This window comes from Homalodisca vitripennis, chromosome 2 (genome assembly GCF_021130785.1).
Source record: "Homalodisca vitripennis isolate AUS2020 chromosome 2, UT_GWSS_2.1, whole genome shotgun sequence".
Lineage (NCBI taxonomy): Eukaryota > Metazoa > Arthropoda > Insecta > Hemiptera > Cicadellidae > Homalodisca > Homalodisca vitripennis.
The window spans coordinates 87,439,551-87,464,228 of NC_060208.1; positions in this window are offsets into that span (position 1 = coordinate 87,439,551).

Below are 24,678 nucleotides of genomic sequence, written 5' to 3' on the forward strand. Positions count from 1 at the left end.
GTAACTCCTAATATAAAGAAAGTCTTAGAAACTTGAAATTTGGTATGTAGGTTCCTTAATAGCCTATTGAGTTAGGGGCAAAAACGGCAACTGACAGTACCAGTCTGTCTGTGCTATTGAAAATAAGATCCTAGATGCTTTAACCTTGATTAATACGATTCTCTAGATCGAAAAAAGAAGTGTATTGATGTTTTCATCTTTCTAAGTGTCTGTATGTCTACTTGTCTGCCTCCTGTGAGATAAATCTTGATATAAATGTCTAGGGACTTGGTGTATATGTTCCTCCTGTTCTAAGGAAGACACCTTCTGATCTTTAGGTATAGGTTATAGGAATATTTGTGTGATGACTCTTAACATAAAGATAATGGAGATTTTAACCTACGTACATAATGTGCTGTTGCTCCAAAGAAGAATTGAAATTATTTTAGGATCAAAAAGTAAAAGGACAGTCCGACTCTGTGTACGTTTCATCTTTCAATACGTTCTGTTGAATGCATCAGTTATCCGTTTTATCATTATAATACAATAGTTGTAAGTGATATTTGAAGTTATAATTAGATATTAAAATGGGATCCTAAACTTGTTTTGGGGACAATCAAATTACTTACTAAATTACTGTCAAAATGAAGCATAAACGGATCCAAAAAGCTAAACAGAAACCTTTGAATGAACATATCTTGGTTTGGATTATGTTTGATATATACCAGTATATAATATGGGGATTATTTTAAGTTTAAAGCAAGAGAACTATGGAACATTCCATGAGATCAGAAATTGATAAATTACAGCATCCTTCCTAGTTAGTGAAGTATACATAACGTAGCTATGGTGGGAAGTATTGATTAAGTGAATATTGAGTTATCTGTAATGGCATCGTAGTGTACATCTGATGACTCTCATTTATAATGAGAATACATCACCTAGACTACAGAGTATTTTGTAGTCTAGGTGTGTCTGATGTCGCAACGATGTAAAGAATTCACTTTTTGAGCTACTTAGTCGCCGAGTTTTAAATATTTTCAGAAGTAAAGTGTGTCAGAATGAAACTCTAAATGCTGCAACAACATTACGTTTGATGTAACAAAGTATGACTCTCATAAAAATGCACCAGTCAGGCCAAATGAAACCCAATTATTAAAAATCTAAGTTTGTTAACAGTTAAATTTTGTTTATTTTTATTCAAAAATTAATGTAATTAAAAATTAGATTTTTAAAGGATATAGAACAGTGTTTTACTTCGTTGTACAGGGAGTGGACTCTTAAAGTTATTTAAATGATCGACGCCTTCTCTAAAGTTGCAGTGTACTAAAAGAAACTTTTCATCCTTCATTACTCTACAGAACTTTACAACGAACTTTAAACTTTCTTTCTAAAAAAGACTTCATCACTTTACACAAACTCTTAATAGTTTAACTTTCTTGCATATATCTTCGCAACTACAAGAACCTCTAGCCTACATTCTAACTTCAACTACACTGCAAATAAAAGTTTATGAGCTCCATCTAATGTTTGTCCAATTAGTCTTTTAGCAATACATTGCAAGATCTTTGAGATATGTGAGAGATTATATAGTTTTTCTGTAAAATTAGTCTGTTACTAAGAAAGCAATTTGGTTTTAGAATTGATAAAAATACTTAGGAGGAAATAAAGTTAGTCGTAAGTAGCATTGATAAAAATGCGGTAAATTCAGTTCTAGATCTAAACAAAGCCTTTGATATACTAGATTTTTAAATATTATTTTACAAAATATACAAATTAGGAAATAGAGGCCACATTTTAAACTTATTCAAAAGTTATCTTAATAATATATTATGTAATCCAACAATTGTAAAACAAATCACGTGTATAGTTTGACAAAGTACTTATCCTGGTATTCTTTTGTTTTAAATTTAAATAAACCGTATTACAAATCTAAATTTAAATGGTGAAGTAGTACTTTTCTGTTATCAAATTCGCCTTTTAAATCGTATACTTATGAACTTCTAACCTCAAGTGTATATGATTATAATACAATTTAAATTAGATTTTCAAATTCAATTTATAAATATTTTCTTTTCACATCAGTATTAACTGAATATTATTGTGACAGACGTAGTAACCATTTTTAATTATATTATTAAATTCATTTCTCAAACAGTTGCCAACACGGTCTAAAAACGTTTAGACATTTTAGTCTAAGTTAGAGATAACCTGGATGCAAATTCTGGAGAGCCTCTAAAATCTTTTAACATAACTGTCCACCTCGTACATTACTAACTCAAACTCATCAGATTCCTCGTAAATATCTTCCATTAACTTTCAGGAATGGGAAGAGTAAGACAAAACAGATCAATAGAAATGGCCTAACAATAGAAATGTTGAAATTCACGTACAAGCTGCAGATTTGTTGAAAAAACATACTGTATGACCAGTCAAACGGAATACTGCCCTACTAAATACAAAGTAGGAGTATGGTAGACTTCGCTGACATTGCATGCAAAATGTTGACTATACAAGTAATTTCATTCTCAAGATTTCCTGCAGACTGATTGGCAGGTATACAATCATATCGAAAATAAACTTTTACATCCACCGGCAGATAAAACTTTATCGGTCTACTGAGTGGTTCTTCAATGACGATCAGTAAAATTTCATGGTTGTAAATGTCTATCATAGAACTCATTCTTGTGTATGTAGAAATGAAGTTTCATACAAATTTTAAAGCACTAAAAGATGATAATGTATTTCTAGGTAGTTAGGGTACACGGTGTTAATAATATGTAAAATGTTATAATATCATATGTTGGTACTCTGATTGATACAAACTTATATATTCTGTTTTATTTACGCTCAGCTAAACATCATCCAGTTATATGCACTGTCATCGAACTCAGTGATGCCTATATAAAGAAATGAAGCTCTATGACAAGTATATTGGTCAGTTCGTTCTGAGAGACCTTTCGGCCAGGCAGAGAGACATGTAGAAATGAAATTTGTATTGCCTCTCGACTTCGCTCAGCTAATTAAGTTTTCATAATTTTTTTGTTTTAATCTAAGTTGTTTAATATTTCCAACAAGGCACTCTAAATATCCTATATTATTTTGAAGTATATTATACTGTCCTGAAAATATTAGATATAACTAATGAATCATGCAATAGCATGAAAACTGCCAAAAATTAAAAACTAATTTATTTGTAAAATCTAAGTAAAATTTGTATTATTCAGTAAAATTTAAACACGAGTAAAGCCAAAGTGCATTATAAGACAGCATTTCATAAATATTTTCATTATTTCTAAACTATGAAATTTAAAACACGGATTACACAAAATATATGTATAAATTATGAATGTTTATAGAGAATTGCCCATCTATCATTACGGAAGTTCCATAATCATATATTCGTTTCCTATTATTTTATTGAACTCTTTATGCGATAACAAGTTCTAGTTTAATATATAACAATACATTGTTCCGCAGTTTGGGTAACGATAGGGATATTGGCCATTGGTAGACATCAGTTTGTCATCACTGGCTGATCGCCTTGTCACTTAGACAGGTGTGCCAACCTTTGTCCATATCCATTCCGCTGCATCACTCACACATATTGTCTTTGTTCGTGATACATCACAACAACACCACCACATTAAAGTATGTTTCAACACATTCGTTAAGTCATTTAATTTAAAACTGGATGTAAAGCATAAATTATTACATATTACTTTTATTGGATTCACAGTATAGCAGTACCTTTAACACTATCACTGGGACACGTGACATGTACCGACTTGAGACAGACAGAGTTCATGTTTTTTTAAAATTTTTATTGATTACTTATTTACTAACATTTATCATATGTTTATAGAATTGTAGACTTATTTAATATGTTTCTGTATAAAATTAATTTTATTATTCGGTGAGCTTTTAGCGTAACGTATCGCTCGTGGGGCTGAGAAATTTAATCTCTGCCTGTCTGTCTCTGTCTATCTGTCTGTCTGACCACGCGATATCTCGAAAACAAACTGATCTATAGACTTGAAATTTGGCACGAAGCTTCATTTCTATATGGGAAAAAACTGATTTTTATGGTAACGTATCTCACTCCAGAGGATTTGTCTAACAATTAGCCAATACTTTTACTTTGGTCTTATGTGCAACCATAATGTCAACGAGAAATTAGTATTATTATAAATGTCTACAAAATGAGTAAAATCATATAAGATTTTAAAATTTGACATTTTTCTTCATAAATTAGAACAAAGAAATAGCTTGAACAGAAGTATGTAACGAAATTTTGCGTTGCAGTAGCCTTCCACGCATAACGGAGCTTTTAATATCTTCAGGCAGCTATGAAACCAATCGAGCAAGATTCATTTACACATGACTGTAAAGTTTGCATCAAACTTCATTTTTAATTACTCAACAAATAATTCTATTTACTGATGGTTATGAGATGATGCATGTTCAACTAAGGAATTTGACTGAGCGTCAGTAGCTGGCGCAATTTCTCTTTCGTCGTAAACAATTTCTTTTCTGTATAGTTGTCTATTTGTTTATCTCGAGAGTGAAATGAGCTATGGATTAGAAGTACTGCAAGCAACCTCAGCGAATCCATTAACGCGACACGTGGTGTGGCGTACAGCGAACAACTGAAATGGTTATTGTTTTATATGAATTCACTAGTAAATACGCTAGTGTCACCTTATCTTCCTCCATTAACGCGACACGTGTTGTGGCGTACAGCGAACAACTGAAATGGTTATTGTTTTATATGAATTCACTAGGAAATACGCTAGTGTCACCTTATCTTCCTCCATTAACGCGACACGTTTTGTGGCGTACAGCGAACAACTGAAATGGTTATTGTTTTATATGAATTCACTAGTAAATACGCTAGTGTCACCTTATCTTCCTCCATTAACAGGCGTTTTCATGAAATTAAATAATGGACAACTATAGCAGACTTATTTGTTAAAGTAAATAATTATAATTTATACTTAAGTTACTTAGTTATAAGTAATTGCAAGGGAATCAAAACGTAATTTAACTTTTTTCATACTTAATAATCCTCAATATTATGGGAGAACAGTGCTGTAGATAAAAAGAGGAGAGTTTGATAGCCGAGTTGTTGCGAAACAGTAAATTATTCGCTTTCTCACTGTCTGGTCTTCGGTCAGCGGAAACATATCACACCGTATATTGACGTGACGGTTATCGTTCATTAAATCCTGTCTGCAAAATAAACCTTTAATGCCCAACTGAAAACTGGCATGCCAATCAGTTTCTGTAGTTTAAAATCGATTTGATTGATTGATCTCTGCCCTAAAGTGTAAAATATTTTTATGACACTTTCAACCAGTGTTTGGTTAAAGCATTAATATTTTAGTTCAGTTTTTAATAACTTGAGTTTGTTTCAATAAGTGCATGTTATTAGGTAGTGTGTATTGTGGTGAAAAACACGTTTCTTGCTATTCTTTACTTTTGTGTCTCAGAACTCTGTGGTTTGATTTAACTTAGCTTGCTGTTACGTGATAGGTTAGTTATATACGAAGAAAATATCAGATTGCAGATCTAGAAACAATAGTTGTAACACTTGTACCGAATGGACAATACACATGGGGTTAGATACTGCTGAGGTCGCAGTAATGAATATTCTAAATTCGAAGTTTGCGTATGTTTAATATGGCAAATAAACATAAAAGCACCCCTTCTAGTTGGTAAAAAAATAAATTATTGCCACGTTGCTGGCAAATAGAGTATGAATGAACTAAAATATGATACCATGGGGTGGGCTTAAATATTCCAATGTTCTATGGATTGTACCTTCGAAATTAATAATTATTAAAATGTTAAAAATAACTTCCCTTTACGATGAACTCGACTTACAAACGCGGGCGTCAGCATTCTTGGCTCGACAATGCAGCTGTAGTCGGAAAAGGGGAAGATTAGTAGACTGGAAGTCTAAAACATGAAGTAATTGGGCTTGAACTCAAGAAGTGAGCTTACAGAGCGAACTGCAACTCGCCTAAAACAAAATTGCGACGGTATTAGCCATTTATCGAGACAACTTATAATCACGACAACGTGGTCTCGTTAGAAGGACATCGCCACAAATATTATCCAAATTGATCTGGCAAATAAAACACATTGAAGGTAAGTTACTTTACAATTTATAATTTTACTTTGCATTACATTCAAATTTAGATGTCTCGCATGAAAGGGCTAACTTATAATACGAAAATATAAATTTTTACTCACGGACAAGGCGCGCGAGATGTAGCTTCGGTGACAAGGTTCGGCAGCTACAAAGTTCCCGAGAGAAAAAATTAATACTCATGCCAATTAGGTTATCAATCCGCCAAAAATTTAGTTCCAAGAGCATCGGATGAAACTTATACTAACCAGTAACAAGTAACTGGGTTGCGAAAATATGTACCATATGCCATATGAAGTACAACTAAATAACGGTACACACTGAACGATGATAAATGTCCGAAAACCCTTCACAATCCTATTCATCTTTAAAAACGACTTTAAACAGAGAATATTTGTAATGTTATTTATGATACTGGAAATACACGTTTTACAATGGATCGTAGGTAAAATATATTATTTGGGAAATAGTTATTCAAAATCATAGAGCCTAGTTTTAATATAGTTTTATATTTTCAATAAAATTTACAGTATTGAAAAAAAGGATGAAATAAATATGTAAGCAAGTGTTTTTATCCCCTGAAATGGATAAAACACACCAGCCAAACATGTGTTGAGGGCAAACAAGCCATTAATCTGGACATGAAGCTCGTGTTGGAGTCACTTTATGGAGAACATGAGATTTGTAGTACTATTTTCGTATGATCCACAGTTGCTTTAATGATTATGATTAACATTTCATGAAATATGATCTAATAATCTGTAAAGAATAGTGTGTCCCATATTTTTGTAAATTTTATAGAATATATAATGACGTGTTATTATCTTAATAATTGCCTAATAATATACAAATATAACGATACACTAATGGTAAGTTGTATATTTGTATTGCATTACATTATTTCTATTAATTAAATGTGTTTTATTAGCTATGTCTTAGCTAGTGCCTAGCTAGTACCTTAGCTAAGTTTTGTGTCGACAAGCGGTCACGTGAAGCAAAATAATTCTATTTTAAGTTTTCCTGTTAAATCAGTGTCACAACATCAAATCTTCAGTACAACTGTAAATAGGACCAGGAGAAAATGTAACGCGAACATTCAATCCTGCAGAAACGATAATGGCTCTAATATACTCCCCACAGTGCCCGTTCCGTCTCTAGACAGCCCCGCGGGGAAATCTGCCAATATAGACTGTCTAACATACTTTGTGAGAAGTAGATGAGCAACTCTAGCTATTCATAACATTTACTTTGTTTAGTCACAACTTTGAAACTTAACTACGTTTATAGTTATGCTTACTCTTCACTGTCCTCCACTACTATTGTTTTGTTTTGTGATGACCGTAGAATAATCTGAATAATCATTAAAATAACCGAATAATCGTAGAACGAGTAGAACGAGAGAACTAAGTGATTCAATATAAGTGCGTAGTAGATTTAGTATATATGTATACTTAGCATTAATATTTCATAGTAGGTTTAGTAATAATGTAACTCTAGAGGAAAATAGAAAGTTTTAGACTGAATTTTCCAGCACAATTTCTTTTTTTTCTTAGCCGCATCTTTGAAGTATAAATGTTTTAAAACAGGGCAACTAAAATAGTTTTATCGGAATATTTCCACTTATGGTTCAAACGATGATATTGATCACCAATCCTGGCAGTGTAGACACAGTTCTCAATTTTCGTTTAATATTTGTTACCTTAAAATGGATGTCGACAGCAAGGTTGAAATATTTTAAGATTTAAACTGAAGTTGCAATTTTTTAACGAGGTTTGATGATTATCACGAGACTGTCATAAGCTAATAATAAAGATAACAAAAATTCGTGCTAATCTTTAACTATAAAAAATACCCTCAGCTTTATAACAGATACAATTTATAAATAATTAAAATACTAAAGGTTAGTAAAACATAATTATTTTCATGTATAGTACTAAAACGAAGGTAAAACTATCGCAATTGTGAGTATAATATATCTGTGTGTATATATATATACATATATATATGTATATATATATATACACATATAAATATATATGTATTTATATATATATATACACACATATACATATATATGTATATATATATATATATACACAGATATATTATATGTATGTATGTATGTATATATATATATATATATATATATATATATATATATATACACACACACATATACGTATATGTAGTACACACATAGAATAAAGAACATAAATGAATAATTCGGTTTAAAATAAAATAATTGTAATAATAAATTGAACTTAAAAGCTTTATAGAGTGTTAACTCTTTACTTTATGTACTACTTGTGGTGTTCATTTGTACCGTTTTACGGGCACATGAGGGGTTAGCTTTGAAATTTAAATTTTTGTGAAGGTTCAAAAAGGAAAAGAAAATCTTCTGAAATAAATAAAGTTCAAACTAAAATAAAACTTCTTCTTGAAAATAATTACTGGATTTAAAATTAAAATAAAAACTTCTTGATGACTTTTAAGTTCAAACTTGTAATATATTCGTCACTCAAAAAATGTACAAAGTCTTACAGCTTGTCTTTTATTCAATTTTCAAAATTCAAAACTTTCACACTCTAATCTGATCTGGCAATTCTTCACTTTAATTTATCTTCAAAATTCAATTTTATTTTGTTACTAATTTTCTTTACTTTACTTTAATTATTACTTCTTTTCAGTGTTAGAATTTTTGTATATTGCTGAAAGCATCTGTAACAACCAAAAAACTCTTTTAGTATTTTTACATAAAACTTTATATACATGTGCTCACTGCACCAACAAGTTTTATATTGCACAGATCAAAAGGACAAGTTCCTAAATTTCCATTAAATTTAATTTTTACAATATTTCTTTCCCCAACATTATTCAAAATAATTAAGAATGAATATTGACTGGACTCCAGTTTAAAGTTCACTTACCCGCAGGTTCTATGACGATTAGCAAGAATAACTCTAAGCACTTTCAAAGACTACTCGTTACTACTACTTCCGATCAACTGAGACGGGAGGTACGGGAGGATGGGAGTCTACCTCACCCCACCTCTCAATTTCGTTATCAAACACTCTCATCTGCGATGCGCGCCTCGCTGATAGTAGCCTCTTTTGTACTATCCAGTCCTTATCATTCTTCTGGGCCTACTCCTTCCACCGGTAATCCAGTTACCCCAGAATTACAATTTAATACAATCGGTACACATTCTCTTTAAAATATTTTTTCATTTTTTGTAACTTGGAAAAGATTATGACAATCCAAAATTTGTATAAGGTGACTAAAACATTTGATGTTAAAAAAAAGTAAAAAGTCTGTTTAAAATTTCCTTTTTTATAAATTAGTGGCTAATTAATAATTCTTTTCTTATTAGTATTGTCTATAAATGCAATATATAAAATACCATTACTTAAATTTTGAAACATACAAAAATATTAATATAGTTATTGATAAATAATTTGACTTATGTAGTTTAAAATAGTAAAAAATTTGTTTTATTATGTATAATTAGGATTTTAGGGTTTAGCGCTTGAATTTATATAATAGTATTAATTAGTTTATGATGCAACCTATGTAGCATCAATTAAAATAAGGATACAATTTAGATGAAAATAGTTGTGTCTAAGAAATAGCTGGTTTTTAAAATAAAGTACAATAATGTAAACTTTAACCTGTAACTTTCATATAGAGAGAACGTAACATTATTAAAATTTAAGCTGGACTTTATTTTTGTGCTTCCTCAAACTCAAACATATTTTTTTGTGTTCAACAAACAATAATCAGTAGTATAAATTGGTTCTACGTATGCAAACAAACATGAATTATCTCCATTACCTGCACAATACAGCGTTACAAAGACATGTAATTATAGTTCTCTATAACAGCCAACTAAAGGGAGAAAGGCAACATTTTACTTGATGGAAGGCCGGGAAAGGGAGGGTCTTATCTACCCATACTTTTGCTTGTTAAAACGGGAAAATGGCTTTTATAGTAGATGCTGTTTGAGTATTTTTATAACTTTTTTACTTTTGTCTTTGTTAAAGACTTAGTAAAAAATGTTTTATTTTTGTTTCTTTAAGAGAGTTTTTAAAAGAGTCTTTCCATTATATTCACACGTCTTGGTTGACATCCAGAATGTTTTTCTGAAAACAACTGACGGATAGTTGTTGTAACTCAACAGTAAACAGTTCAGAATGACGCTAAAATATGTTACGGACTATTATTGTTTATGAAAGTAGCTTAGTTAAAACTTAAAAACTGTTCTAAAATTGAGTTTGTTTTAATGTAATGGAATAGGATCTGGTGTAAAATGTTACTTGCTGCATTACTGCAACATTTCAAAGTCGATTGTATATTCTGAAAGTTAATGTGGGAGAATTTATTGTATAGCCTACACAGTGGATTAACACAGTGTAATAAATAAGAGTTTGAAATAAAATAGATACGGAATAGAAAAGTGTATTGTTTTAAGGCAAAATTATTTTACACACACACACACACACACACACACACACACACACACACACACACACACACACACACACACACACACACACACACACACACACACACACACACACACACACACACACACACACACACACACACATATATATATATACAAACCAAATATATATATATATATTGTTATATATATATATAAGAAACCTCGTGGATTTTGAATAGCTTTAAATTTAACTTCATTAATCCATCGGTTTTCATAAAGTGACATGAACGGTACTTAAATGTTCATAAGTTAAACGGTAATTTTTCATTATTTACAATATTTACCAATGATAGTATCAAATGGATCTCATGATAATGATTCATACCGGTGGACTGCAAATGGATCTTATGATAATGATTCATACCGGTGGACTGCTTACGATTGAATTAGGTTTGTCGGTTTTATTATAAAATATTTTTTTTTAAACGTGGTTTTGACCAGCTATGGTTCTAAATTGTTTATACTCAGTAAATAAAGTAAGTAAAAACATAATAATAAAGTATGTATTAAACCTGTTGTAATAAATATCAACAAAAAGCTTATTAAAGTTTAAAAAATTTGAATTACTTGTTCGCAATATCTGACTGGTATTTAAACATTGACGAGAACACCCTTACAATATAGGATACCATAAAATATATTCTCTACAAATTAAAGTGTTCTGCGAACTGATATAAGCCTTCCCATCGTAACAAAATCCAAGAGTATGCCACATCACGTTAAGTGTTCACTAACACCTAATCTGAGTATGGACAAACGTCATCTCGATGATATTCGATATTACCGATATAGAATTATTGTTTATAGACTTTGATAACGTCCAGGCAATAAGCATGGTTCTAAATTAAATGATCCGATGGGGGAACTGGAGGTTTAGATTATGTTATGTAATGCTCCTTAAATAAAACAGCAAATTTTATTTAAAACATAATCGTAGATAGCGACGATGTCGTCGGCAACTAAGACAATAAATACGCTAACATTGACGTTAGCCTAGTTTAAAGCCTGGACTTGTCTAACGTATTGACAGGTATTTTGCCATCAAACGACTACCATTGTATTGAAATCGGAATTCCATTACCGAACATTTTTCAACAATAGATTTAAAGATATAATATAAGATAAGATCCTTGTTATAATTAATTTGTCTTTCCAGAGAGTAAACAAATGTTTACATCTACAATGCTTGTGCTAGAATTATCCTTAACAATGAATTCTCTGTTAACGGTGTAACGCATTGACGATCTGAGTTTGAAGTTATTTAAAAGGGCTGAAAGTTTGACAGTTTGCAAACCTATTGAAAATACACATTTACATAAAGTATATTAGGCTGTTCAATTATAATGAATATAAATTATAAATAAATGTATTTGTTCCCTTTTGGAGCAGAAATTTCATTTTTCTCGTACCTGGTTTTACTGTATCATCAATCATAAACAGTTGTGGTAAATAATTGATTTAATTTGTTTTGAATTCCAAACACAATTCTTTGGTGTGCGCGCACGAGCACACACAAACACACAATTTATTTATAATTTGTATGTATCTATATACAAATTATATTTGTATGTATCTATATATCGTATTGTACATAAAAACAACCTTATGTTTGTGGTAAAGTAACCATATGTTAATCTACAAACAAAATAGAGAGTCATCAGCGAGTTGATACAAGGATGAAAAGTTTTAAGCGGGTTATCTTCCAAGTTCAGAATCACGCTTTGAAAACTGAACAATAATACAAGATTCATTTTACGGTTCGGTAAGCTTGGGTATTTCTTAACTACTTGTTGTTTGAAATAATCCTTCCCATCGTCTTCTGGCAGTGTGAACAAATTGAAATATGATTTATTTACACAAATTGAATGTAGATTTTGCGTCTTAACTAACAATGGAACTCAAATTGGCTGCAAGTTAAAATAGTTTCCCTTGTTTGTTATGTGATTTGTTTGTTGTGTGTATAAAACTAGGGTATCGTTATGATTCGCATTCCCCTGATAGCTTTCAATGTACTTTTTCATTTCCCAACATGCATAGATTTTTAAATGTTTGCCTCAAAAATTTTGAAAGATGCTATCTTTAAACATAATAAAATGCACTTTAACGTTTATAACACTACCTTCAATCACTAGAAATCTTTGATAACAGATATTATTTTCGCTTCTATGTCTCATATTTGTACTATAAACATCTTTATAAGTCGAGTTTTACATCTTATGGAACAATGAAATCTCTCATAACCCTCTCCAAAGACTATGCGTTTACATGTTTACAGAAATCCTCTATACCAGGTTTCATTTTTTCGTACTGAACCTCCTTTATAAATATTTTACAACCTGCACCTGTTATATATTTTACTATAGATTAATGTTTACCTTGGCGTTGTTCTGTTTTACCGAGATGACAGATACTGTATGTTTGATGTCTAACTGAACAAATACAAATAAAATGTAGCAGTGACATGTTGACAAATTTAGTAAAATTAAACCAAATTTGGTGATTTTCACCTTTACTCGTACTTTATTTAATCAAAAACTTTGTGTTAATCAAAAAGAGATTAGCATAAAGAATATGTTTATAGAAATATGCAATGTACGTATAAGGAAATCTGTCATACACTTTATTACATTAATTTTCCTACTGTTTAAGCCAATTGAATAAATGCTCGAGAAAATTTTGTTGAAAATTAGATTCCTATTTTTATATTAAAGTTTTATTTTTATATTAAGTCCAGTAGAAATGTTATAAATAACACCATTACATCTAAAATGTTAATTTTTTAACTACTCCAGAGGTCCCTTAACGTTTTTAATTAAACATCTTAAAAGATTTCATAAAACTGATTTTAAAATACATTTTGATTTTAAATAAATTATTTTTTTTGTACGTGTATAATATACAAACGCGTAGGTACTGGTTTATATTTTATAGGTTTTGATTATATTTTTTTATTTTACAAAACATTTAATGGTTACATAAGAAAAACAGCAACTACTTAAAAAGGTTACTGTAATAAATTGTTTTACTCAGAGCTTACTCTTTTAAATTGTATCTGATATTTTATAATGCATTTAACATTATAACTGAAAATAAGACATTATTAACTATGTCTTAGCCAAAACACTATACACACTCTTTGATTATGTATACGAGTAGAAATAGGCCATGTCTACTATCAAATGTGACGAAAGATAATGTATGCCGTTATGGGCACAGTTAGTTACGGTATTTATACTAAATACACTTAATATTAAGGTATTAAAACTGTTAAAACATTTGGTTTTTAGAAATTTCACATGCATAATTGCTTATGTTACAAATATTTTAAAATTATAATTGCTGATACTATTCTTATTATAAATATTTATACAAACTCCGAAGCTTCTATCATCAAATTATTACGTATAAGTATTTGAATTATTTCCCTACAGAATCGTAGTTTATCAACCAGAACGCTAGATGAAGGATGATCAAAGCTTTTCACAGCTGTCGGACATGCCTTCATTACCGACAAGCCTCTGGCTTTTCAGCTAACATGTATTGTTACAATCCTTTCACATTGTGTGTTGTTTTAAAAACACACGTGATATTTATATCAACGCAACTTATGTACCAATGCATCAAAGTATAACTTAAATAACTACATTTTAATATATTTACATCTGTTATTTAAAATTGTGCAAAACAATGGTGTTCTTTAACATTAAATAGAAAACACAGAAATGTGTGATAGTCGAGTGTGTAAAGTAGAACACGTGCGTAAGAAATTATATATTACTTAAGGATTAACCCTTTTTAGTTTAAATGACACTTTGTCTACCATACAGCCGCACACAGTATCGTTACTTATCAAGCACTTTGGAAATATGAAAGCTACAATTTTGGAAAATGTTTCTCTTATATAAATATACAAAGTTAAACTCAAATTGAAATGCTACCTCTTTTTTCAAGTAAAATTTGAAATATTTTGATAATTCTTGGATGATTATAATTATTGGATCCAGTAAACTAATGCCCCTGTCAGAACGAAAAGTACTCATATTGGCGTTAAAATAAAGGGGAAAAAGTTAGGAGATCTGCTAACTCTTCTCTGTTAATGGAAATTAAAGTTTCCTTACGTTTTTCATTTTACAAACAACTTCAACCTCTCAGCAATAAAAGGTATAAACAACTTGAATGACCTACCTGTTCTTTTAGAACTCCAGTTATTTCTCTCAGAGAATTTCCCTAAGGAGGATGAACTGTTGCGGCCACTTTCGTCTATGCCTGGAAAGTTAACATTTGTACCGATTGAATATGTTTAAATAGGGATTCGCATGAATATACATATAGTCGAATAGATATAAATTCCGTATTGGAAGTGTGTGGAGGGGCAGCGAGTAGTGGGGAGACTGATGCCGCGGTGTTGCCGCGTTGGTGCGGGCACTGCCGTGAGCGGTCACGTTCTCACCGAATACTGAGAAGAGAACATCAGACGGTGCGCGCCAGCGTACTTACCAACAAACAACGCGTCAGTGTGTGTTGTCTTTTGATTGTTTACACTAGTAATTAGAAACGAAATTTCTCTAATTTAACGCAAATATGTGCGATATTAACATGTTACCATTATACTATATAATAATCTACAACTACTAAATAATTCGGATATCGTGAAGGACAAATAATTTGGGTACTCTGAAAACCTAGTATTAAATTCACAGCACGAATATATTTATTGCGGGGGCTGTCAAAATACTTCAAACACCGCCCCCCAGCTCCGTGCTTTTTTGTTACCTTGCGTTGGGGCCTTATCTAAAATCTTGGAGTGGTATGGGGCGTTGTCCATAACAATAACCGATGGAGCAGAAAGGTTAGGTAGAAGTGATTCTCTGAACCATTTTGAAAAATTGTCATGGTTCATTTCTTCATGGTAGTCTGTGGTTTGCTTTGAAGCAAATAACAAGCAACAATTAGGAACAAACCCTCCAGATGTACCAGCGTGCAGTAAAATCAGCCTACCACCTTTGCCAATATGCCTTTGCCGATGTGGCAACAGTGCCTGTTGCTATGGCAACCGCGTCAGACGCTCCTCGCTCCTATTGGTCAGGTAGCCAACCAGGCAGTTCTCCCTCTCACTCCAACGTCAGAACGCCCCAGCACGCCGATACGGAAGTTGTATCTATTCGAATATAACTAGAAGGGTGTGTGTAAGTCCACGTTACTTTAGTTAAATTCAGAACTTTAAAAATTGTCAAGTATGACTAGTTATAACGGACCATATGTAACAAAAAATACTTCTTCAACGATATTTAAGTTTTCTATAATCAACAGAACATATTTCTCTTACATTTCAGTTGAATATTTTTTCAATTAGGTATCAAGGCACAGTCTTTACTGAAGGTACACGATTCATCACTCACACTATTGTTGTTTCCAACCAGAAGGTCGATTCACCTGGGTGTTGTCCGATACTAAGTAGATGGAACGCTGGTATCTATCTCTACGCACAACGCAGACGTTATTTTATTAATTGCAGGGTTTGTAGTCACAATTTAAACTTATTTTTAACAATTAAGATTTGTATTGTTTATAATACTTTTAGGTTCGTTATAATGCTCATAATTCTATAATTACATATTGTATATTATTCTTTGACACCAATTAGTATTGGCATCATGTTATCCAAACCGAGGGTTTATGTAGTAAAAGGTGTTGAGCATTGTTAAAACCTCTATCTCTTACAACATTGTTAAACTTTGCTGTAAGTTATATAGTGGTACAATTAGGTCAAGTAATACCACTAGCCCTTTTACATCCATTAAAATGTACACGTTTTATTGTATAGTTGTAATTATTTCTGTATTAGCGGACAATTATACATTTTATTTTGTAAGGACTCTTACAAATTTATTTGGTAAAGAAAATTATGGCCCAGAGGGACGTAAAATGGCATTACAATTCCGTCATTGTATTTTACTGAAGGCCTGTGAAACAATTGCAACGAAGTAAATGAAGCAATTTAATTACTCATTGTATTCGGTCGTTCAATTAGTGATTCAATTGTTACACTTTACGTACACTCATACTTAGTGATTACATGAGCCGTTTATTTTTAATTATTACTGTGTAGAGTGAATTACCTTTTATTTGAGTCCGTTAGTAAATATTATTACCTAGATTAGATAAGTGCTCTATACAAATTACAGGAGAAGAATATGTACAGGTCTTGCCCTTCATTAAAAACGTATTATATATAGTTTATTACTCAATAAAAATCTATTTAGGTGACCTTTTAATATTTATGGATGCTAATGAAAAGGATTATAGAACTTTAAGATCTTTTCTGATCTACTATAAACAAAAACAAACAACACTTTGAGATGTTCACTAAAGCTTACTGTTGTTGAGGACAGTGTCAGTGCTAAAAGACACGGCACTTAAGATTGTAATTTTGAAGTCAAGGTGCCAAAAAAACACCTGTCTAGAAAGTCCTAATTGTCTAATTATCCTAACTAAAATTTGTATCGTTTTTTTACAATCGAACGGCAAGTTTGATATTTGAGCCAAAAGGTACTGGAAGTCATGGGCCAAAACCGTATAGTACACACAATTATTACAAATCACCTTGATGGATTTTAAAGCTATCTTAGAGCTCACTTAGCATCTTGTATTGGTAATTAAAGGATAATTTAGAAGAAGTTATTTTACAAGTTAAGGGATTAATGAAAATACCAGTTGCCAGAAACCCTCAGTGGCCAGAAACTTTCTGAGAAAGTGAGTTGCTAGAGACTGTGAAATTTCAGGGGTAGTATATTGTAGAGGCTTTCAACCAAGTTGCTCAATGCTAATATTTGATAATGCGGTATTATGCTAATACCAGGTGTAATAAAATTACAACTGAACTTTATTTTAATCTTGTAGTGGGTGAGCCAAAAAAGCTTGTTAAAATCCCATAAATTACTACGGCATTGGTGTGGAGTCAGATTGGAACAAAAACAGGGGAAATAACGTCGTTAAAAAGAAAGTTTGTGCCATATTTTTGTTGCTTAACATTAAATTTCCATCACCACTGATAAGATCAATGGAAAATATACAGCGCAACGGTAACATTTGATTATATTTCACTGCACCATTGACAGAAACCTTCAGTATATAAACTCCTGCCCCATACAGTTAGTTTACCAAATGTTGGACAAGCAATTCAAAAATATATTATTGGTATATGCAAAACAGGATAATCAAAATTAAAAAGAAAACAGGATACCTAGATCCAAATAATTTAAACAGTAAAATTAAAACAGTAAAAATAATAATTTAAAACAGTTTTACAACAGGATATACTGCGTGAAATTTACTCATAATGAAAATACTTGAAGTTGTAAACTTTAAGTTTTCTGGATTCATAACGCAGATTCAGCCTCTGCACACTAAGGTGGTTTGATCACACCTAGTCCTGGCACTTAACACACTATGACGGTCGTTTGATCAGATATAATCGTTGTGATAACTCTTCTTTTACCTGGTGAATTAATTATATAGTTGCCTCGGAGACACAAACGGTGATTTCCTTTGAACTAAATGTTATAAGAAATGTCCTCTTTTAGGGATTCAGAATCCATACAAATTAGTTCACAACACAAATACAGATTATATCGGTATCAGGGCATAACCGTTCAAACCACTCACTATAGGCAACCATAAAAGTTTTGACAGCAAATATATGTATGAAGCGTTTGCTCGGTTTTACAATGTATATTCAATATTATCCTATTACTTTCTATGTAAAATAGTTTATTTTAGAGTTCATACGTTAATCACACCATATTGTTATATTTGACTGTAGGATAGGTAATATAATCTTGAAACACTCAGGGACTGATGAAGCTTGTCATTTTCTCAGATACAAAGGTGAAAACTTGTAAGAGGCTTATCATCGTAGTTCGGGTGAAAACTTTGGAAACTGAAGTTTTACTTTAAGATTGGTTCCGTAAAATCGAGAGCCTCTATTCTACTTACTTGAGTTTGAATTATTTAGAGCAACTTTTAAAAAACTTCTTACTGCAATTTCCAAATGTTTCAATAACTAATAAACCCCAATGTATTCACACGCACGCACGCGCGCGCGCGCGCGCGCACACACACACACACACACACACACACACACACACACACACACACACACACACACACACACATTTATTATATTATTATTATAGGATTGTACGACATTAAAATTGTAATGTAATTAATGATAAAGTAGGTTTCTTTTTTGGTAATGGGTATGACAGGCGGTAGTTCGCTTTAATTATTTGCTGTATTTAATATAACCGGTTCAAATCAAATCAAATCTTTAATTGCTCGTCACAATTACACATTGTATGGCAAACGTCAGAAATTAATTTTATAATTTAATTAATTATAAAAAATAACAATTAAAATTTGGCAAAACTGTTGATGAAATGAACACCTGCCTGCGAAGGCAAGTGCTCATAAACCACCGTTCTGTGTCTTCCAGTACGGTAGTTATCTCTGCCTCTAGTCTCATACCCGTGTATGTCACGTCCCTGGTTTAGGGCACATTTAGACAACAGAACCAAGATGTTTCTAAAATGTAGAGACTGGGTAAAGTCAACAGTTGCAAAGTGTTGAATGCCGTCCTGCACGACTCTCTGAAATTCAACTTTGCGATGATACGAATAGCTTTTTTTTTTGCAATTTGAACACCCTTCAGGAAATTATTGCCTGTACAGGCCCCCCACAACACCACTCCATAGGAAAGGTGAGAGTGAATTAGCCCATAATATGCCACAATCAATACCTGACTGGGGCAGTACCGGGCCAAGGACCTCAAAACATATATTCCTGAGGACAGTTTGGCGCACACATGGTCAATGTGATTATTCCATGTCAACCCTCGGTCAAGGAGTATTCCAAGGAATTTTGAGGAGTAGACTTCTTCCAATATGGAATCTGCTAACATGACGGCTGACCCACATTGGGAGTCCGTTGGACGCAGTGTGAAATTCAACACGTTGGATTTCGAAGAATTCGTTTTGAAGGTTGAGGCTATTGAAATATTGCACAAAAATTGTTGATATCGACAAAGGATTGTAGCTCCAAACCTTCTTGTGTGTTATCTCTGAAACAGAGAGTCGTGTCATCAGCATACTGCACAATTTTACCATGCAGCAGCGATGAATGTACGTCGTTGACATATAACAGGAAAAGGATTGGGCTGAGTATAGAGCGCCTGAGGGACTCCATAACTCAGTTGAATTGGTTTAGAAAATTGGTTTGAGATCTGAACCACTTGAGTTTCTCTGACTTAAAAATGATTTAATCCATAAGAGCGGCACACCTCGGATGCCATGAGAATGTAATGTGTCAAGCAGTATTTCATGGTCAACGCAGTCGAATGCTTTAGAAAGGTCGAGGAACACACCTTAATGTGTGATCCTGGACGTTCTAGACCCTCTACAACCATATCAACCAGACTCACCACTGCGTCTATCGTCGATTTATTTTTCCTGAATCCAAATTGGTGTTCAGAAAGCTGGTTATTTTTATTTAAGAAATAAAGCATTTCTCGTTAGAAAAAGTTTTTCAAATATTTTGCTCAATACAGGCAAAATTGAGACGGGCCGATAGTTATTTATTGAACAGGGGGTTTCTTTCTTGAAAATTGGATTCACTTTTGCAATTTTTAGGAGAGAGGGAAAAACTCCTGAGTTAAAAGACAGATTGACCAATTGAGTCAGTGGTTTCACGATATGCTTAGAGCATTGTTTTATTAACCACATGGATCTCGATTCTAGATCATTTGATTTTTTAGCTGGGAATTGTTGAATGATTTTATCGAGCTCTTCCTCAACTACAGGAGTCAGAGCCATTGAGGCTGTTTGGGACTCTGTCTACGCGTGGGATTCCCCTGTGGCAGCGATGGACGAGGGCCCCGTCCACAAGCAACAGACGCAAAAAAATCCGTTAAACTCGTCGGCAACCTTAGAGGCATCACTCACAAGGGTGTCCCCCAATTTTGACTGTGATTTGCTTGGATTCTTGATGTTTATTGTTAATGATGCCCCATACAGTTTTAGAAACGTTTTTTGAAGAAGTAATTGATTTTGAGACATCATACGCTTTTGCAGCTTGGATCACCTTCCTGTAAATTTTTTTATAATTTCGAAAAAAAGATTTTGAACTGTTCATTGGCTGTATTTTTGTTTTTATTTCGGAGAAAAACTTGAGTTTTTCTCTCGACACCAGAATGCCTTTAGTGACCCAAGTATTATTTACCTTCTTTGGACGAGGTTTGATCGTTTTTGTAGGGCAGCGGGGTGTTGAGATGGAAATTCAAAACATTCATTGAAACATTTGAAACTGCTGCTCTACTAGGTGTGAAGAATTTAGAAAATTCCGCTTTTCTTTTGAAAGGGAAACGTTGAGGAGAGCAATATTTTCTGGCCCTCGTGTCTCTTATTGTTTTTGGTAATTCTTGGTTCTCTCTGAATTTGTTTTCCACTAATGATAGCCTCTTGGCCATAGTGGTCTGAGATAGCTGTGTTGACCACCGATACTGTGACATTTTCAACGTTTGTGATGATGTTATTAATAGCCGACTGTGTTGTAGCCGTCCACTCTCGTTGGAGTTTTGACCAGCAGTTCAAGGCCAAATGACCTCAGCAGATCGACTAGTCGCTTGGTGGATGGATGGTTGCTGTCCATCGCATCCACGTTGAGATCGCCCATCAAGGTCGAAATCGTCTTGATGGTTAGTCAGGTCAGTGAGTAACACTTCGAATTTTGAAAAAAACTGATCTTCATTTCCACTGGGAGACCTGTAAATCCCTATCACAATTAATGTTGACCTGTTAGTTTGTACTTTGATCCCAACTGCTTCGAAATCTTTCGCGGTCGTTTCTTTGATTGTAAAATTTTGTGAAAACTAAATTTTGTCTCAGAAAAATTGCTACACCACCTCCTTTGGAGGTCTGGCGACAGTACGCTTCTGCCAAGTTGTAATTTGGAATTTTGCATAGTTCAAGGTTTTCGTTGTTAAAACCGTTCTCGGTTACAACGAGTATATCTGATTTCAGCTCCTCACACATCAGCTGAATTTCATCCAATTTGTTGGTTGCGTACTGGGCGTTTTGGTGGAGAGTAGTCTTAGGGAACCTTGAACATGTAATTTTTGATTTGTCTGATTTTGCCGATTTTGGTCTGTCAATTTAGTCCTTTGCTGTAAAGTGGGCTCCCTAAAAAAACTGGATTTTTCTTTTAAGTTTGCAGAGCCTCCTTTGATCTGCAGAATGTCTGGACTTTGGGAGCGTCTCACGGCGTCCGCGTAGGAGACATCCTGTATGCTAGCTGGCCGTTGAGGGGTGGTCGCTGACTCTCTTCGGGCAGCCAGCGGGCGTTGGCATGCTGGAGGTGGAAGCTGCCGCTGCGCGAGGATTCCCCCAGAGTCGCGGCTGCGCCTTCATTTCTCATTCTTGAGTGGCTGGACTCATCGCCGCCACGATCATCCCAGCCAGTAACCGCTTGCCCCGCCAGGAGAGATGTTGGCCGTGTCTCGTGAAATACCTACGGCTGATGTCATCGAAGTTTAACACTCTAATATTGTGTCTAACAGCCAGTTCCTCAATGTAGGCATTCACGAGCACGGTCTGATAGTGGACAGGGTGGGTCGGGTCCAGATCGTGGCGATGCGGCAGTGTGTGGTGAGGATGATCTCGGTGCTGGAAGTTCCAGCAGCGATGTACCCCTCCAGATGGCGGTAAAATATTTCGCTGCCCGCCGACCGCCAGGTCGTTAGTGCCGGCGATCAGCACCTCGCAGCAGGGCCGGGGCTCAGATGCCGTTCGGGCTGGTCTCACAATATCCAGAAAACCGGCCGCCGGGTACACAGACGTCGCTCACCGCGGTTGCAGGGCCGAGCTGTTTCCTCACGAGTCCAGCGATGTGGCGAGCGTGGCTATCCCCTCGAACGGTTATGGACTTGAACTGTACGTTGCGTGTAGGGGTTCTTGGAGCTTGCGATGATTTTTTTGACGTTTTTTGAAAGTTAGTTGGATAATTTTGCTTTTTTATCATTTTAGAAAAAGATTCAATTTTTTGTTGAGTTTCATTTTTGGTTGGGGGGCAAATAAATTTATTTTGAACCGGTACCGGGTATTTGGGCTTCCTCTTCTTTACTTCTGTCCACCTGTAGTTCTCTTTGAGATCAGCGCACTCGCAAGTTTTCAGCTGCTGCTCAGACTCGGTTACTGTCATACACAATAAAGTCCGTTGTCTAAACAAGAAACATTTTTCTTCTTTTACTTTGATTATCCTGTTCCTTGCAATTTTATATCTACCTCCCTCTAATCTTTATTGTTCCTTGATCTAGCCGGGGATTTGACAATACGCTTAGAAGAAGTTTTAGTGTCGTAGTGGATATATGAAGCTATATATCCAAGTCTTCTTTTGACCTTATTTTGTGTAAAATAGTAACAGGCCATAAAAATGTGATAAAAAAACTGTATTGTGTGCGGTCATGTACTATTGGCTTATAATTGTCACTAGTTTCTTTCAGTTTCGGAGATTTATAAATTATATGTGTATTTAGTACAGTTATAAGTTATAGGAGTGATTATTAAGGGCGTTATTAGGATCTAAACTAATGGGAAGGGGCAAGAAATGAACGTTCAGGTTGTAACATTTTATCAAGGAATTAAATAACATTTTTATAAAATTATGTTTAATTGTAACAGTGCTTTATTAACTATGTTATTACTATTATTTTCTTGAAAAATATTTTAATCCTAGTTACATGACCTACACTAGCATAATTTTTTTAAATATATTTGTAGAAAACTTGTTTCAACCCAGTTCTGATTTTTCTTCAATAATTTCCGATGGGCGCTCTTCAAACACAACGCAGTCAATATGTCCTCTCCAATTGTACTCCTCATCCAAGTACCCATCGAAGGGTACTGAAATATCATTCAAAATTATTCGTAGTGGATGGAAAAGCAATTAAAATGAGTGCATGCTTTGTTGCATGGGGGCGGCACATTATTCTCTTCCAGAAGTGCAGCCACTCCAATATCCTTTAATTTGGCTGCTGAAAAATCATTCTTTTTCAAAAACTATACCACAAATCTAACTCTCCAGAAAACTCACCAAACTCATAAAACTATGAAATGTATCATTTATTTCCCCCCCAAATCTATTGAAATAATATTTTAGCGTGTATAAAGATGAAGATGGTATAAGGAAAAAGCAGGTGTATTTTCATGTGATAATCTAAAGTTCAATGATAAATACAAGGGATAAACGACCATCCTTAGTATTCAATCATAGTCTTAGATATCGAATTACTTCTGAGTGTATTTGTTTTTGAACAATTCGTTAAACTGTTCGCTCAACGCCGTATCGTGTCATTTTTACAGTAATTCATCATAAAAATGTTCAACTTCTTGTCGATCCTTCTTAGTAACATCCAGGATTTCATCAATATGTTTCCTCACCATAATAAAATTCAGATTTTTCTTGTAAACGTTCGTAATGGTACATTGGAGTTATGGTTAGCCATAGATCTACGATGAAAATTTCTTTAATTTCTAGTGCAATTAAAAATAATAATAAATTATTTATTGAAAAAAAAAAACACGTTGATATGTTATGGCAATAATCATATTTATTGTAAAATGTTTCATTCATTCTGACGTCGAAGTCCCCTTCACACTAACAATTTATCCATTCAATCATTTCTCATACACTCGAATAAATTCAACTTAAGCCTCACTGTCAGTCGGTATGTAATGCATTCTCAGTTGACTTTAAAATCATTCTACCAGTCGTGTGCTATAAACTCTTCTAGACTATAGAATTTTTCTGCGATCAAAACTTCTTCAGGCGAGTTTTAAAAACCTTCAGCGTTAGAGTAATTGTAGCTGAATTTGTGCGATCTGCCTGTGAAGGCAGACACTCATGAGCTATGGTCCTGTGACACAAAGTTCGGTAGTCCTCCCTGCCTCTAGATTCGTAAGAGTGAATGTCACTCCCTCTTATGGCATCG